A 17,348-nucleotide genomic window follows, 5' to 3' on the forward strand; every position below is an offset into this window, starting at 1 on the left:
GAAGTGAGGCTCATTATACGGGGCATTAGGCATGGGTTCATCAAATGGTGCATCATTATGAGGCATGTCACCAAAAGTCAAAGCCCCCCCCCCCCACTTGCGGTTGCTCTCCTCCCTCATCCTCTTCCGGCTCAACTACTTGGGCTCTATCAACCTAAAGGTACACAAAGGCATCGTCGGGAGGCATGTAGAAATCTTGTGCACTCCCCCAACCCAAGGGTGAGTCAGAGGGGCGGGGTAGGTATATGAAATGCTTGGAGTTTTGCCCACCCATGCACCAAATGACCACGGGGGTAATTTTGTCAACCACCTCAATCATTTTTGCGTGCTTCAAGTAATGGTAGTCAATAAGACCACTACCATCAAGTTCATAGGCATTGGGTGGAAATGGTACACCCGTCTTTTGCACAATTAATTCAATCATGCCCCCAATAAAAATGGTCCATTTTGGATTCTTTTGTAGTTCAAGGCAACCACTCACAAACAAATCCACCCAATCCGGTACTCCCCTCCCTTCCGGGGTCATCGACCATAGACATTGAATTTGTTGATATTGCATTTTTGTTGGTTCGGTCATGACCAAGAAGTTTGTGTTTATATGACGGCTTAGGAGGCGCAAGACCGGGTTGGGGATGGTTGTATTCTTTGAGTTCCCATGACGCACATCTCCCGTAATATCATTCTAAAAAGCACTCATCAATTTTTTATCAAGGTTTTATTTGACGGGGGCTTTGGTGATATGTAAGGCCTCTCGTACCTTATCATATGTCAAGGTATGGGTAAGGCGACATGGCCGAAATTTGATCCCCGGGACCTTGTCCCTCCCCAATTTCACTTTTTCCAACGAAGATAGAAACTCAAAGGTAACACCGCTTCGGGTGTGTGCGGCCATGTTAATGTAGACCTCAAGTCCAACTTTTTCCAAGAGCATTCGGGTCAAGTCAAGCATTCCCAATTCCGAAAGAACATTTTGGTCTAGGAACTTAGTTTGTACCATAGTTGACACCGAAGCAAATTTCCTCTAATTTGAGAGGGCCTTGTCTCGGAGGCCCTCCTTACCCGAGTATTCATTTTCATCATAATCCGAGGCTCCCTTGGGTCCTTTTGAAGAGGAAGCCTCGATTGCTTTGCCTTTGCCCATTGTAGAATAATTAACTTTCAGAAAAACACAATTTTTTTGGAAATGATTTGGGTGAGGCAAATGATCAAACACCTAATATGCACTACAAAAAATGATGGGCTAATTAGCTATTTGTTGGAGTAAAAACACCTCACAAGTTGAAAGATTGTTTAAGGACAACTTCAACACAATAAAACAACTAAATTTCGATTTTGAAGCACTCAAATTCGAAATCTAGTAAACTAGAAATGACAAGGAGAAGAATAAGGTGTTATACCTCCCTTTGATCCTTGTTTGTGTTGTTGGTTGATGAATGCTAACCATAAATGCTTAAAGTCGTCCCTTCAATCCAATTTGCAACCCAAAATCTTCATTTTCTTCAATTCTTCAAAACCCTAGGTCGAAAATGATGGTGGTTTCGTGAATTTTCTGCAATTTACCTTGCCCAAATTGATGTTGGGAGATGAAAGTTGATAAAACTTGAAGGTAAATTGCTTGATTTGGATGATTTGAGAAGGTTTTGATGGGTGATTTTTAGGGGTTTAGGGTTATGGTGAAGAGAGAGGTTTAATGTTAAAGGAATTGGGGAAGAACTAATGCTAGGTATCGTGGAAATTGAAGCTGAAAACGGGATTCTTCAAAAACTCGCACGGCGCGAGTTAGGCTCTCAGAAAAGTCGCACCGTGCGACTTTGCTGCTGGAAGTGGCTTTTTTGTTGCTTAATTCTCCACTTTAGCCAATTCTTTTACCCATCATTCTTCCTTCTTTTCTTCACATATGCCCTTGAGTTGGTATCCTATCACTAAAACACACATTAAACCATCCTAACATGCTAAAAACATTAATGAAAATGCAAATGATTTAATTTATAATGCAAGAATTAAAGGATGCAATTAATTTAAACATGCAAAATGCAATATAAACAATGCAATCAATTTAAATATGACAAATGCAATAAAGACAATGCAATGCGGAATTTAAATATGCAAGGGAAAGAAATATTTACAAACTTTTGCCGTTTATTTAACGTCGATGGCTCGACAAAGTTGCATCTTCATTAATTTGAGTAAATTGGATCAACAAGGTGGAGTGTTTCCACTTCACCCACTTCAATTCCTTCATGATAATGCTTTAGCCTTTGCCCATTAACTTTCAAAACTTTCCCGGATTTCAAGCATTTGATTTCAATTGCTCCATATGGGAAGACACGAACCACTTCATATGGTCCCATCCACCTAGACCTCAATTTCCCGGAGAAAAGTCTAAGTCGATTTTGAAAAAGTAACACTTTCTCTCCCACTTAGAACACTCTTCTTGAAATCATATTATCATGCCATGCTCTTGCTCTAGCCTTGTAAATGGAAGCATTCTCATAAGCATCATTCCGGATTTCTTCCAATTCTTGTAGTTGAAGTTTCCTATGAAGACCCGCTTCATCCATTTGCAAGTTTAACGATTTGACCGCCCAATAAGCTCGATGCTCAACCTCCACGGGTAGATGACATGATTTCCCAAAAAGTAAGCGGTAAGGTGACATCCCGATTGGCGTTTTGTAAGTCGTGTGATAGGCCCACAAGGCATCATCCAACCTCAAGTTCCACTCCTTGCGGTCGGGATTCACCGTCTTCTCAAGGATAGCCTTAATCTCCCTATTAGAAACCTCGGCTTGACCGTTGGTTTAAGGGTGATAGGCGGTTGAGACTTTATGAAGTACCCCATACTTTTTGAGAAGAGCTCCAATGGCTTTGTTGCAAAAGTGAGTGCCACGGTCGCTTATCAAGGCTTTTGGGAAACCAAACCGAGAAAAGATGTTGGTTTTGATGAATTCCCCAACTACCTTTGCATCATCGGTCTAGGTGGCTTTGGCCTCCACCCACTTGGAGACATAGTCCACCGCCAAAAGTATATAAATATTGCCACAAGATGCGGGAAATGGTCCCATAAAGTCAATACCCCACACATCAAATATTTCACAATAGATCATGGGAGTTTGTGGCATTTCTCCTCTTTTTGAAATGTTGCCAACTCTTTGGCATCTATCACATGTCTTCACCATAGCATGAGCATCTCGAAATAATGTGGGCCAAAAGAAAACGCTTTCCAAGACATTTCTAGCCGTTTTCTTGGCTCCAAAATGCCCACCGCAAGCATACTCGTGACAAAACTTAAGAATTGGAAGGATTTCGGTATCCGGGACACATCTCCTAATAACTTGATCGGCACAAAATTTCCAAAGATATGGGTCATCCCACACATAGTATTTGGCATCACTCTTGATCTTGTCCCGTTGAGAGCGAGAAAGACCCTTTGGAAACTCTTGTAAGACCAAAAAGTTGACTATATGTGCATACCATGGCTCAATGGATGACAATGCTAGGAGTGTGCATCCGGAAAGGAAGCTTGTATTGGTAATTCCAAGATTTCTTGAGTCTTATCTTGCACAATTCGACTTAGGTGATCCGCCACCGTATTAGTTGTGCCCTTCTGTCTTTGAGTTCAACGTCAAACTCACTCAAAAGTAGCACCCATCTCATCAAAATGGGGCTTGGACTCCTTCTTGTTCACCAAATGCCTTAAGGCGGCATGATCCATAAAGATGATGACCTTGGCTCCAAGAATATAAGGTCGAAATTTCTCTAAGGCAAACACCACCGCAAGAAATTATTTCTTGGTAGTTGTATAGTTTCTTTGAGCCTCATTCATCATTGTCGACGCATATTGAATAACATGAGGTGCTCTTCCTACCCTTTGGCCAAGTACCGTGCCAAGGGCATAATTGCTTGCGTCCGACATTATCTCAAACGGTTCATTCCAATTGGGAGGTTGAATTATAGGTGCCGAAATAAGCTTCTCCTTGAACATATCAAAAGCTTCCTTGCATTCTTCACTCATGACAAATTCACAATCCTTTTGAAGTAGCTTGCATAGAGGAGTGGCAATCTTGGAGAAATCCTTAATAAAACGCCGGTAGAACCCGGCGTGACCTAGGAAAGATCTCACTTCGCGCACATTAGTAGGATAAGGCAAGGTGCGAATGGTATCGACCTTTGCCTTATCAACCTCAATCCCCCTAGAGGAGATCACATGTCCCAAGACTATTCCTTCATCAACCATGAAATGACATTTCTCATGGTTGAGAACGAGGTTGGTATCAATACATCTCTTCAAGACCCAAGTGAGATGACTCAAACAATCCTCAAAAGATTGGCCATGAACGGTAAAATCGTCCATGAATACCTCAATAAAGTCCTCAACATGATCCAAAAAGATACTCATCATGCACCTTTGGAACGTTCCCGGAGCATTACAAAGACCGAAAGTCATCTTTCTATAGGCAAACATTCCAAAGGGACATGTGAAGGTTGTTTTTGTTTGGTCCTCGGGGGTAATTGGGATTTGAAAGTAACCCGAGTAGCCATCCAAAAAACAATAAAAAGCTTTTCCCGCTAACCTCTCCAACATTTGATCCATGAAGGGAAGCGGGAAGTGATCTTTTCGGGTCACGGCATTGAGCCTACGGTAGTCGATACATACCCTCCACCCATTTTAAACTCGAGTGGGGGTCAAAACACCTTCATGATTCTCGACTACCGTTAGCCCGGATTTCTTTGGGACAACTTGGGTTGGACTAACCCATTGACTATCGGAGATAGGATATATCATACCTACATGAAGGAGTTTGAGTACCTCTTTCTTCACAACATCCATCATTGGAGGATTCAAACGTCTTTGTGGTTGTCGGACGGGCTTTGCTTCATCTTCAAGAAGAATTCGGTGCATGCATAAAGTAGGACTAATGCCTTTGATGTCGGCCATTTTCCACCCAATTGCTTCCTTGTGTTGCTTAAGAACTCGGATGAGAGCCTCTTCTTGCTCCTTAGTAAGCTTGCTTGAAATAATTACCAGTAAAGTTTCTTCATTTTCTAGAAATGCATACTTCAAGTGGCTTGGTAAGGTCTTCAATTCAACAATAGGAGGCTTGACAATAGAGGGAACGGGTTTCTCTTTTGGTAGCTCTTCTAATAATTTGGAAGAAAGGAAGAAAATTTCCTGGACAGGGGATAACTCGCACCGTGCGAGTTCTCTGCTGCCTTCCGAATTTCTTCCTTTTCTTCCCATTCTTCCACTGGGGGATTTTCCTCTAGGTCCTTGATTGTTTCCTTCAAATCACAAGACAAAGCATATCCCGTATCCTCTCCAACCAATCTATTAGTCAAAACAACATTTAATGCATCAACTTTGCACAATTCATACACGGTTTGCACAATTGGCTCAAAAATTTCAAGAAAACACAAGGATGAAGTCTCGGATGGGTATTTCATAGCCTCATGTATGCTATACTCAATCTTTTCCCCCTCAAATTCCATTGTGAGGCGTCCACTAGATACATCAATCTTGGTGTTGGAAGTTCTCATGAAAGGCCTTCCCAACAAAATGGGAGTGGAGCCTTTCTCGAGTTCTATTTCAATCACATAGAAGTCGGCGGGGAAAAGCATTTCCCCCACCTTCACCAAGACATCTTCCACAACCCCCTTAGGATAGATATTGGACCTATCGGCCAAAGAAATGACCGTACGAGTCGGTTTCAAAGGCCCTAACTTGAGTGACTCATAAAGGTAATTGGGCAAGACATTAATGGATGCACCTAAATCAAGCATAGCATGTTGACAATCCAAGTCACCAATTTTACAAGGAATAGTGAACATGCCCGGATCACTACATTTTTGTGGCAAACGTTTTTGAAAAATTGCCAACACATGTTCACTAGCCCTTATCTTTTTCATGCTCTTTGCCTTATTGGTCCTCTTAGTAGTGCACAACTCTTTCAAAAATTTTGCATGCTTGGGTACACTACTAAGAAGATCAAGGAGATGAATGTTTACCTCCACTTTACGAAAGATATCATAAAGGCTTGAAGTTTTCTTGTCAACTATCCTTGTATCATTCAAAGCACTTGGAAATGGAGCTTGTGGATCATATTCCGGAAGCGGTTCATTCACCCTTACTTGTTGAGGTGTAGATGCTTCCCCTTGTTCCACTACCACTTTAATTTCATCTTCAATCACATCCTCCACTTCATGAACAATAGGAAGTGGTATTGTCTTCTTAGGAGCCTTGGGTGCCTCTACCAACTCTCTACCATTCCTCAAAGAGACCGCTTTTGCTTGTTCCTTGGTGGGTGGAGGAATTGTGTGAGAAGGGAGACTCCCTCCTTGGTTGGGTTGAGAATTGAGTGTAATGAGGATTTGACCAACTTGGGTCTCAAGGTTAACAAACCTTGAATCGGTGAGTCGGTTTTGTTGAATCACGGCGGTTTGAAATTCCTTGGTATTTTGTTGCATTGCCATTTGATTCATGGTAAGTGTTTTCGTCATTTCTTCCAAGGAATTTTGTGATTGGTTTTGATTTTGATTTGGCTTTTGAAATGAAGAGTTTAAAGCCCCTTTTTGATTTTGATTTTGGTTTTGATTTTGGTTTCCACCCCACCCCATATTTGGATGAGATTTCCACCCTTCATTGTAAGTGTTAGAATAGGGGTCAAACTTCCTAAACCCAATAGCCTTCACCGCTTCAATTGCCTCCTCTGTTTGCAAAGATGGACACCCATCGGTGGGATGAGTTGGGTCATTACAAAGACCACAAAATTTCACGTGAGAAGCATTCCCACCACCTTTTGTAAGTTCCTTGACCAAATTGGTAAAAAAGTCAACTTTCTCCTCCATATGGTTGGAGCCTTGCCTTGAAGAGAATGTTCCCCTTGTCTTCTTAATTCTCCTCCCAAAATTCCTAGAGCTTCCTACCAATCTTTCAATCAACTCATTTGCTTCTAGGACCGACATATATTCAATCCCTCCTTGGGTAGCGGCTTTAATCATTCTAGCATCATCCTCAAGTAGACCACCACAAAAGTTCAAGAGAAGGTCGTGGTCGGTATACCCATGGTATGGGCAACTAGCAAGAAGTTGTTTAAACCTCTCCCAATACTCATACAAGTTCTCCCCATCCATTTGTTCAACATTACTTATTTCTTTCTTCAATTGAGATGAGAGACTAGCGGGAAAATACTTTTCTAAGAAAGCCTTCTTCATTTGATTCCAAGTGGTGATGCTCCCGGTAGGGAGATAATAAAGCCAATCATTTGCCGCGTCCTTGAGTGAGAAAGGGAAGGCCCTTAGTTGAAGTTGCTGATCGGTAACCCCATTACGCTTCATGCTTGAGCAAACAACATGAAATTTGTTTAGATGCTTGTTGGGGTCTTCCGTGCTAAGCCCATGGAATTGGGGCAATTGGTGAATGAGCCCGGACTTAAATTCAAAGGTGGCATTTTCCGCCAAGGCCGGAAAGGAGATACACAAGGGCACTTGTGTGAGATCCGGGGCGGTAAGTTCTTAAATGGTTTTAGGCCTTGGTGGGTTCTCTCTTTCACCATCTTGGTGTGGATTCCCGTCTTCACGATCACCCATGATGATTTGTATTGGTATGGGTTGTTCAAAAGGGATGTTGTTATCTTCTCTTTGGTCTTGTTGAAAACCGGGATCAATTTCTTCAATAATTGGGTTGTCTCTTCTAATACCTCCTCCTATCCAAGCAAGTGATCTTTGAATCTCCGGATTGAATGGAAAAAGTGGTTCACTTGAATTCCTAGTATTGACCATAAACAACTCTACACAAGAGCACACAATCAAAAAGTTCACACAAGTGATGAACAAGACACTAACAAAAAGGAACAAAGATTAACTAACATAATTATCCTAAAACACAAATAACACACTAGCAAAACCGTTACCTTCCCCGGCAACGGCGCCAAAATTTGACACGCCTAAAATATCGCACTAAAAGACGGCCAAATTAACAATTTATATACCACTAAACACACTAATTAGCACTAATTATAAACTAGTAAAATAGCAAGTAAGGGATCGAACCCAAGAGAAGATGGGTTTTGCAATAGTGAAATTAAAAGAGTAATTAGAACAATTGTAAAGAAGTAACAACAATTATGTAAAAAGGGGGGGGTTGGTTTGGTTTTAATAGTAACAAGAGCAAGACAAATTCAAACAAGAGTGCAAGGCAATCAATCAATCAAGAGTTTAAAGATGGAAATTAATCAATATTAAGAGAGACTTAACCCGACCCAAAGTTTGGCACTTTAGTTGACAAAACCACTCAATCAATCCTTCTAATCAATATTATTGTCCTATTAGTGAGATTAAATCTCCAAATTCCCTTAATTGGAAGTCAATCACAAGGAAATCACACTTAATAATTGACCCAACTTATCAATTCCTCTAGTGGAAATCACACACATAGATTCATTAACAAGAAGATGAAGCAATAGGAATCTAATAGGTGGAATTACTCACAATGAAATCACAATTAATGAGCAATTACAACTTAATATCTCTAATGTTAATTAAACCAAGAAGAAATCACATTCATTAGTCTAATAACAAGTTGTTGCAACATGGAATTACAAGGAAATCACGCTTAATAATCCCAATAACAATAAATTAAAGAACTTGGAAAGATTGTGTAACAAGAAAATCACACTTAATCACAATAATCTAGCAAGGATTCCAATATTAAGCAATTAAACACAAGAGATTAAGAACAATAATAATAATTAAGGAAAGATTAGGGAGTCTTACAACCAAAGATTAAGCCTTTGAGTCGGATTAAGAAAGGGAGATTAGTTCTCCATGATTAGATCTAAACCCAATTCAAAAGATGAAAATATTCCCAAATTACAACTTGATTAATTAAAGTGAATAAAAGATGCTTAACCTATTTGCAAACATCCTATTTATATCTACCGTAACCTAATAATTATGGGCTTAACAAAGGAAAGGCCCGTAGTACAAAACGCCACCAAACCCAGATTTTTCGCACCGTGCGAGTTCTGGTGCCTGGAAACTCGCACGGTGCGAGTTTGGTCCTGGAGTGCGTCTTTCTTTCGTTCTTCCTTTGATCCTTTGGAAGGCTTTTTCGTGGTGTTTCTTCAAGCTTGTTCTTGGCTCTTCCTTAGACACTTCTCTCGATCTCTTGGCTTCTTAATCTTCACTTGAAATAATGCTAAATGAAGAAGCACATGGAATTGGCTAAATAACGTCAAAAACCGTCACCAAGTGCTACCAAATGAGCTCAAAATGGTGCCAAAATATAGTAGAAATAGGAGCTCATCAGTTACCTTATAACTTCTTCAATGAACTCGATTCTGACTCATAACTACTCCGGGCCATCCATGCTTGCACCTAGACATCACAAAACACGAAATTAGCAAGGAATTTCGAGCCATATTTGAGACGGCCGAACTGAAATAGGACGAAAGCTTGGCTCTTTCTTACATACACGGAAGGAGAGCGAGAAGAGAAAGCTAATGATGGCGCGAGAATTAGCGAAAATGGTTGAGAAACGGGGATGAAATCTGCGTTTGAAGGCTGTGTTTTAATGAAGATTTTAGAAGGTGGTGTTGCTGTTGTATGATGTTGCTGTTGGATTTCGAAAAAAGAAAGAATAAAAAGGGGAAACGGGTTGGGGGATTGGTCAGATATTGTGAGGGAGGGTAAATCAATTATTATTATTTTAGTTGGGTGCCAAAATTGAGAAGTGTGTTGTCGACACGGATAGGTCGAGAGTAGATTAGTCTAGTCTCACATGTGAACATGTGACGCTCTTGCTAGATGGAATTTCGTCTTAAACTTACTATAATTTAAGACGGAACTTTATTATTATTATTATTATTATTATTATTATTATTATTATTATTATTATTATTATTATTATTATTATTATTATCACTATTATTACTGTCCAACTAAAATACGTATTTTTATATAGATTAAGCTTTAAAATATTACTTTTATAAAAATCATGTTTAAGATAACATTAATTAAATTAAATAATTAAAAATATAAAATAAAGTAGTAGAATGGTTAAATAAATTACAAATGCTTAAAGTACAAAATTCGCGGGTGTTACATGATCTTCTTGTAATAATATCTTCATGGATAATAACAGTGTAAAATAAATTTACAAAGGCTTCGTTTGGCAAGACATTTCAGGTACCTGATTTGGTCAAAGTAGCTTATTTGACCAAAATTTCAAGTACCTTATTTTTTTGCAAGCGTTTGGCAAGTAGCTTATTTTACTAAATAAGCTACCTGAAATGAAATGCTACCTAGAGTAGCATTAGAGATTTCAGGTACCTGATTTGATTTAATTTTCCGTTTTTACCCCTTAAATCTATACTATTAAATAATTATCATATCCTTTTACGTCATTTCATCAAAATTAGTTAGCTTTTCAGTTAGTTTCCCAAACATTTTTTTTTATATAATCAGTTACCTTATCAGTTTGTAATTTTCAGCTACATTATCAGTTACCTTTTCAAGTTTCAGGTAGTTTTTCAGTTTTCAGCTACCTTTTTAGGTAATTTTACCAAACAGAGCCAAAAACTAACAACATGTATGTTGGTTCTGAAATGATAACAACATAATCAAACTCATCATTCATAATGATTAAAATCAGGAAAGCTCACATGAAAATTATTTAGTTTATCAATTGCTTTATGAGAAACGTTTTGCATCTTTAGCCGCACAACAACGCTCGTTTCAATCGCCCTTTGTAGAGTTGTAAGAACGATTTATAGCGGCCTTAAGATTGCCTTTACCATTTAGGTGAACGATTAAGTTAATGATGGTTAAACTCTATGGAATCAAAGCGCCACTACCCTCTCAAAGTGAGAATTATACAAGATGATACTTCATATCTCAACTTTTTTTCGAATCAGTTAGGTTCATCCACAATATCTAGTGGTGTCCTTCCTTCTATGCACGTTCCTTTTTAGTTGGCATGTTAGTCTAATCTAACCCGACAATTATATCTTTTTTTGTATAACCGACTTGTTGTGCGGAAGCGTGAATATCCCGTGTTGGGTCTCTGCTGCATCTGTGTCCACTGCTCATAATAGTACGATATTGTCCGCTTTGGGTCAAGCCCTCACGGATTTACTCTTGGGCTCCTTTCCAAAAGGCCTCGTACTATTATATTTTCTGGACACTTATAAAGATGATCTTCCATCTTTATTCTACCGATGTGGGACAAGGGTTTGCACCCTAACAATCCTCCCCTCAAACCAAGGACCATCATCTTGACTCGGACCTTGACCTCCATGGAGGACTCTCCCACTCTACATCCCCAATTTCTAGACACCTGAAACATCACAAGTTTTGATAACCTCCCCTTAAACGACACACCATGCTACCACGAGCCGTCCATGTGCCCTTCTTGGGGATTTCCTACACATGTATATCAAACCTCCTCTGCATCCAATATACCCTGGACCGGGTCCGTCACTTCAGAAGTCCTAGAACACAAACGGTCTCTGGCATCCAACCTGGAAAGGACCCACCAAACCTGTGACACCCAATCTGATAAGGGTCCACCTGATCAACAGCTCTAGTACACAAATGGTATTTGTCCCACAAGACCTATGACGCCTTTCATCCATTTAGCCCTGGACCGGGCTTGCTCAAGGACTCACCCCGAGCTAGGAGTTCCATGCCTTACAGTGTACAACTTCAAGTCTTAGGCCTGCTGATGAATCCTCGTGTCTAGCCCAAGTCGAACCTTGGGCTCTGATACCACTTGTTGTGCGGAAGCGTGAATATCCCGTGTTGGGCCTCTGCTGCATCTGTGACCACTGCTCATAATAGTACGATATTGTCCGCTTTGGGTCAAGCCCTCACGGATTTACTCTTGGGCTCCTTCCCAAAAGGCCTCGTACTATTATATATTCTGGACACTTATAAAGTTGATCTTCCATCTTTATTCTACCGATGTGGGACAAGGGTTTGCACCCTAACACGACTGACTAATTTAAGGCGACAGATTTCACGTCAAATTTTGATCAAGCTTTTTATGATTGGAATCAATCACTAGTTAACCTTGATCACACTCACTTTTGTATCCATATAAATGAAATTTACTTCTTAGGCCCTGTACTTTTGGACTTAAAGTCACTTAACTTAAGTTCACTTCAGATCCTATAAGTTCGGTTCAGTTCAGATCAGATCCTATAAGTTCAGTTTAGATCCTATAAGTTCAGTCCAGTTCAGATCCTATAAGTTCAGTTCAGTTCAGATCGTATAAGTTCAGTTCAGATCATATAAGTTCAATTCAGAAAAGTTATATACGGAGTTATTTTTAAAAACCGATGCAAAAACATTTGACATTAATTATTCGATACATATATACATTATTATTTTTAAAACAAAATTATCACTCTTCTCATTATTTTTTATCGTAATGTAACTATAGTATAATGTATGAACAAACCAACTTATATAAAGCATAAAAATGTTATTATCTTACCTTGTGTTTTAGACTATATTTTCTTATCAATGTTCTCGCTGCCGACTAATTTCTTGTAATTTTTTGTTTAATCTCAATAAAAATTTGCGTTTTATAATAATAATAATAATAATAATAATAATAATAATAATAAAATAACAACAAGAACAAGAACAATAATAATAATAACAATAACAATAACAATAATAATATATAAGTTAAATTAATTTAAGTTAATTTAAATTCGGATCGTGTAAGTTCAGTTCTTATCCTATAAGTTTAGTTCGGTTCAGATCCTATAAGTTCGGTTCAGTTCAGTTCCTATAAGTTCAGTTCAGTTCAGATCCTATAAGTTCAGTTTAGATCCTATAAGTTCGGTTCAGTCCAGCTCAGATCCTATAAATTCAGTTCAGTTCAGATCAGATCAGATCCGTTTCAGTCCAAAAGAACAGGGCCTTACTATTGTTGTCAATCAACATACATAACATGAATTAACAACCTATTTACTTCTCTGCACACAAATAAGATAACCTTTGAAACTTGACAAAATCAAAGAAAATGCAAAACATAAATTTCAAGACCAATCAATATTCCCTAAAATTAATATAACTAACCCATCAATCAATCAATATAAGAGCATGTTTGGCCTAACTTGTTGAAAATGAGTTTTTGTTTTTTAAGCTTAATTTTCTAAAAGTGTTTTTAAAAATCAGAAGTAGCAAATTACTGTTTCTATTTTTATGGGCAAAAAGATGATTTTTTGGCTTTTGAGAAATTTTGTTTTAGTTTTTAAATAATGACGTGTTTTGTCACATTCCGTTTGATGTTTATGAGTGTCTTGATATTGGATTTTTAGTGGATAATATGTAGTGAGACGAAGCTAGCGACGTTGGTGGATGGTATTTGGAAATGTATGGAGTTAGTGTCGACAGACTATAATGTTGTGGATATGATATCGAGAGCCTTGAAAATAGGAATGGTTATAGATGTTGAGGTTACAGGCGATTATCTTTGACATGCGGTGGTGATGAGGATAATGAGAAAGTATAGCTAAGGATCTAGTATTAGTGAGTTACGAGGACGTAACTTCGATCTTAAGAGGAGTAGGATGCGACAAAGAGAGCTTGATGGTTGTACATGTTGCGGTATAATTGGGAGTTTGAGCTTTGGTGTAGAATAAAGGATGGATTTGTATTGTGGTTGATATTGTTAAATGGTCATGGCCGTGCTTGTAGCAGTGTGATGTCTAGGAGTGTGAGAATACTCTGATAGTATTGACAATTGGGCGATGATGTTTATGAGTTCGATAGTGTTGACAGTTGGATGATGATGCTATGAGTGGGAGTAAACTTCGAGGATGAAGTTCCTTTTAAGGATGGTAGAATGTAACATTCCGTTTGATGTTTATGAGTGTCTTGATATTGGATTTTCTAGTGGATAATATGTAGTGAGACGAAGCTAGTGACGTTGGTGGATGGTATTTGGAAATGTATGGAGTTAGTGTCGACAGACTATAATGTGGTAGATACGATATCGTGAGTCATGTTGTGGAGGTAGGAATAATTGGTGGAGTTGGTGTTAAGAGTTCATGTTTTATAGGTTGGAGTTTCGTTTTGAGTTCTTAGTTACGTTGTTGTGTTTTGGTCGAGTTAATATGTTTGTTTTGAGTATGGGTTGAACTTCGGGGATGAAGTTCTTTTAAAGGAGGGAAGACTGTAATACTACGGTTTTATGTGACTTTGGGTACTCTATCAAGTGGGACTTACTCTGTCGAGTAAGTAGATTTTTACGCAAAACAGTAGTCTGCCTGTAGGGTACTCGGTCGAGTAAGTTGGGGACTCGATCGAGTAAGGGGCACTCGATCGAGTAAGTCACTTACTCGATCGAGTAAGTGTGTCTTACGGGATTGTTTAGCCGGGTTTTGTTAATAATGCGAGAGTAATATAAAAAGGATTCCGTCACTTTGCTTAATCACCTTTAACATTCTAAAACCTTTCAAAGAGAAGAATAACAGTTACGTACATCGTATCCATCGCATTGTTAACAAATCCCAAGGCTTGGTTTGTCGGATTGGCTTGTTCTTTACGCTGTTGTGATCGTCGTGTCGAGGATAAGCTTCGTATATAATTTTTATAATGTTTTGATAAGTTTGCTTAAACCCTAATTGGGTAGAATTTGGGGATTTTGGTGTATTATGATGAGTAGATGGTAATTATGTGATTATGTGCTATAGGAGGAGGATTCATAGAGGAAAAGTTCTGATTAGCTGCTATGACGGTCTCGTGTGATTGCTATTCCAGGTAGGGTTTCCCTACTCAGTATTGATTACATGGTTTTGTTGTTGTTGTTGTTGATTCATATCGTCTTGGAATTGGTGATTGATAATTGTTGTTGTATAATGTGGTTGGTTGTGATTGTTTGTCTGTGGTTCTCGAGGTGCGTCCTCGGCTGAGTGGAGTCACTTGCGAGAGTGGCTTCATGCCCTTGATTCGCCTTCTATGGAACCCGCCACAGAAGGGATGTGCACATTAATGAACATGGGTTTATCGCTCGGATGAGATGAGCGGGGCTTAGGTGGGAACGGTTGCGGTCCCCCACTGGCGGTGTGGAGTACTTGTTGCGATGGGTACTCTGGCAGGACTACACACTTCAGTATGTGTAATACTCCGTATTTTGATAATAATTTATGAAAGTAATTTATGTAATTTAATTAAAGACATTTCTAATAGTAATTATAATAAGACATTAATTAAATAATAAATTAAGTATCCAAGTCTGGAATTGGGTTTAGCTAATATAATATGGGCCGTGTGCTATTGTTTATTGGACCGAAACTTATTAAGTTGGTATGACTATAATCGGGATTTGTATCGGGAATTAATATGGGAATAATAATATATAAAAGTAATTATAATTATAAATAATAATAATAATAATAATAATAATAATAATAATAATAATAATAATAATAATAATAATAATAATAATAATAATAATAATAATAAGTTATGACAATAATACATTAGTAAATATTGTGTGAGAAAATCCTAGTTATGGTAAGATTAATAATATATGATAATAATAATAATATAATAGTAATGACAATTCCTATACTAATTAGAATAAGTTAAGCTATAATAATTTCCTAAGTGGCCTCAAATTCTCTATAATCCTACACTATAAATACCCTATTAAATCTGAGAAATAAATCACAAATTAAGAGGAAGAGCTTTTGGAGACGGAATTAGCAAGCGGTAATTAATAGGTAACAATTTTTAATCTCGTTTTATTTTCTTATTAAGCTGAATATGAGACGATCTTAAGACGCTTAGAAACTGACCCAAACCTTGACGGAATCAGACCAAACTTTGGGAGGTGGTACGTGGGGTTGCAAGGGTTGGAATGGGTGTAGTGGTGGTGTCAGTAAAGGCCTAGGGTGGCGGTGGCAGGCGGCTAAAGGTGGCTGGTCAGGGGGTGTTGCGGGTTAGGTCGTGGGTGGTTTTATGGAGTAATTGAACCCTCTAATGGTCGAGTATTGACCTGGGAATGGTAGGGTTTTGATGGGGGGAGGTAGTCGACCACATTAGAGGTGTTGACGTGGTGGCATGTGGCGGCTGGTGTTGGTGGTGGCCGAAAATCGTGAAAACAGGGGATTTGACGCGACTATTTTTAGACGCGCACTATAGCCGTGTTTCTGACCGTGAGTGAGGATTAAGGGTACCATTAGAACCGTCGTAGACCAGGGGTGACACTAGTGGTGGCCGTTGGGTGTGGGAGTTGCTGTAGTGGTTGTAGTCGTGGGCTTTATACACGGTGGGGGTGGTGGTTGGTTGTTAATGGCGAGTGGAGAAGGGGGTTAGGGCATGCGTTTCTGGGCTGCTGGTGGTGGTTTGATGGGTGGTGAGTAGGTGTTTGGATGGGTCGTGGTGTAGGGAGCATGTAGGCAGGTCGGGTGGTGGCTGTGGTGGCTTGTGGTGTCGGGTTTGGTGGGTTTTATGAGGGGTGTCGGTCACGGGTTCTAAACCATGTATTGGGTGGTGTTTGTTTGTTTTTGTGACGGGTTTTAGTTAATTATTTTTGGGAGACTCGGGTTATAATTGAATCGGGTTTTTAGTTATCGTAAACCTTTAATAATTATAATAACCTTTAATAATTATAATAAATAATTAATTTGAATAATTAAATAAACGGGACAAATAAATAAATAATTAAATTAAATTGAATTATGATATTTTGATTAGGTGACGGTTGTGAAGAATTATAATCGGATTGCTTTAATTATTTGGATTGCTTAAGCTGCATAATTGGAATCGCTTGCCAGGTAGGGATAAATCCTACTCAACTTTTACTCGATAATGTTTGTTGGATGATTTATATTAAAGTGAATTGATCATATGAGAATTGTGTTGGTTGATATCATTGAAATTGTTGGAAGGGAGAAGTTATATTGTATATGTTGGTTGGATTGGATATGATGGAGTTACTGTTATTGCATTGGTTATTCAGTTTAATACTGGCAGACATCCCTTCGTGGTGATGTAGATTATTATTGCGGTTATATTGGCAGACGTCATGGTAAGAGCCTTCGGGTGACGTATTTCAGATTTATTATGGCAGACGATATTTATCGTATTTACTCGGCGAGGCCCCGTTGGTCTGCGGGCCATCCGTGGATATTACTCAACTATATGTTGAGGCAGACATTACCTTTTGGTAATGTAGTGTGTGTTTACTCACCTTCGGGTTGAGGCTGCCCCGGCCAGGGATTGGTGGGATGATTAGTGTGCTAAGTAAAATGGGAGTAGCACGTTGTCAGGGGGGTTGTGCAATGTAAAAAGGAATTGGATTGTTATCGTATGTTTTTGTTGTTAGTATT

This window comes from Silene latifolia, chromosome Y (assembly GCF_048544455.1).
Source record: "Silene latifolia isolate original U9 population chromosome Y, ASM4854445v1, whole genome shotgun sequence".
In the NCBI taxonomy this organism is placed as follows: Eukaryota; Viridiplantae; Streptophyta; class Magnoliopsida; order Caryophyllales; family Caryophyllaceae; genus Silene; species Silene latifolia.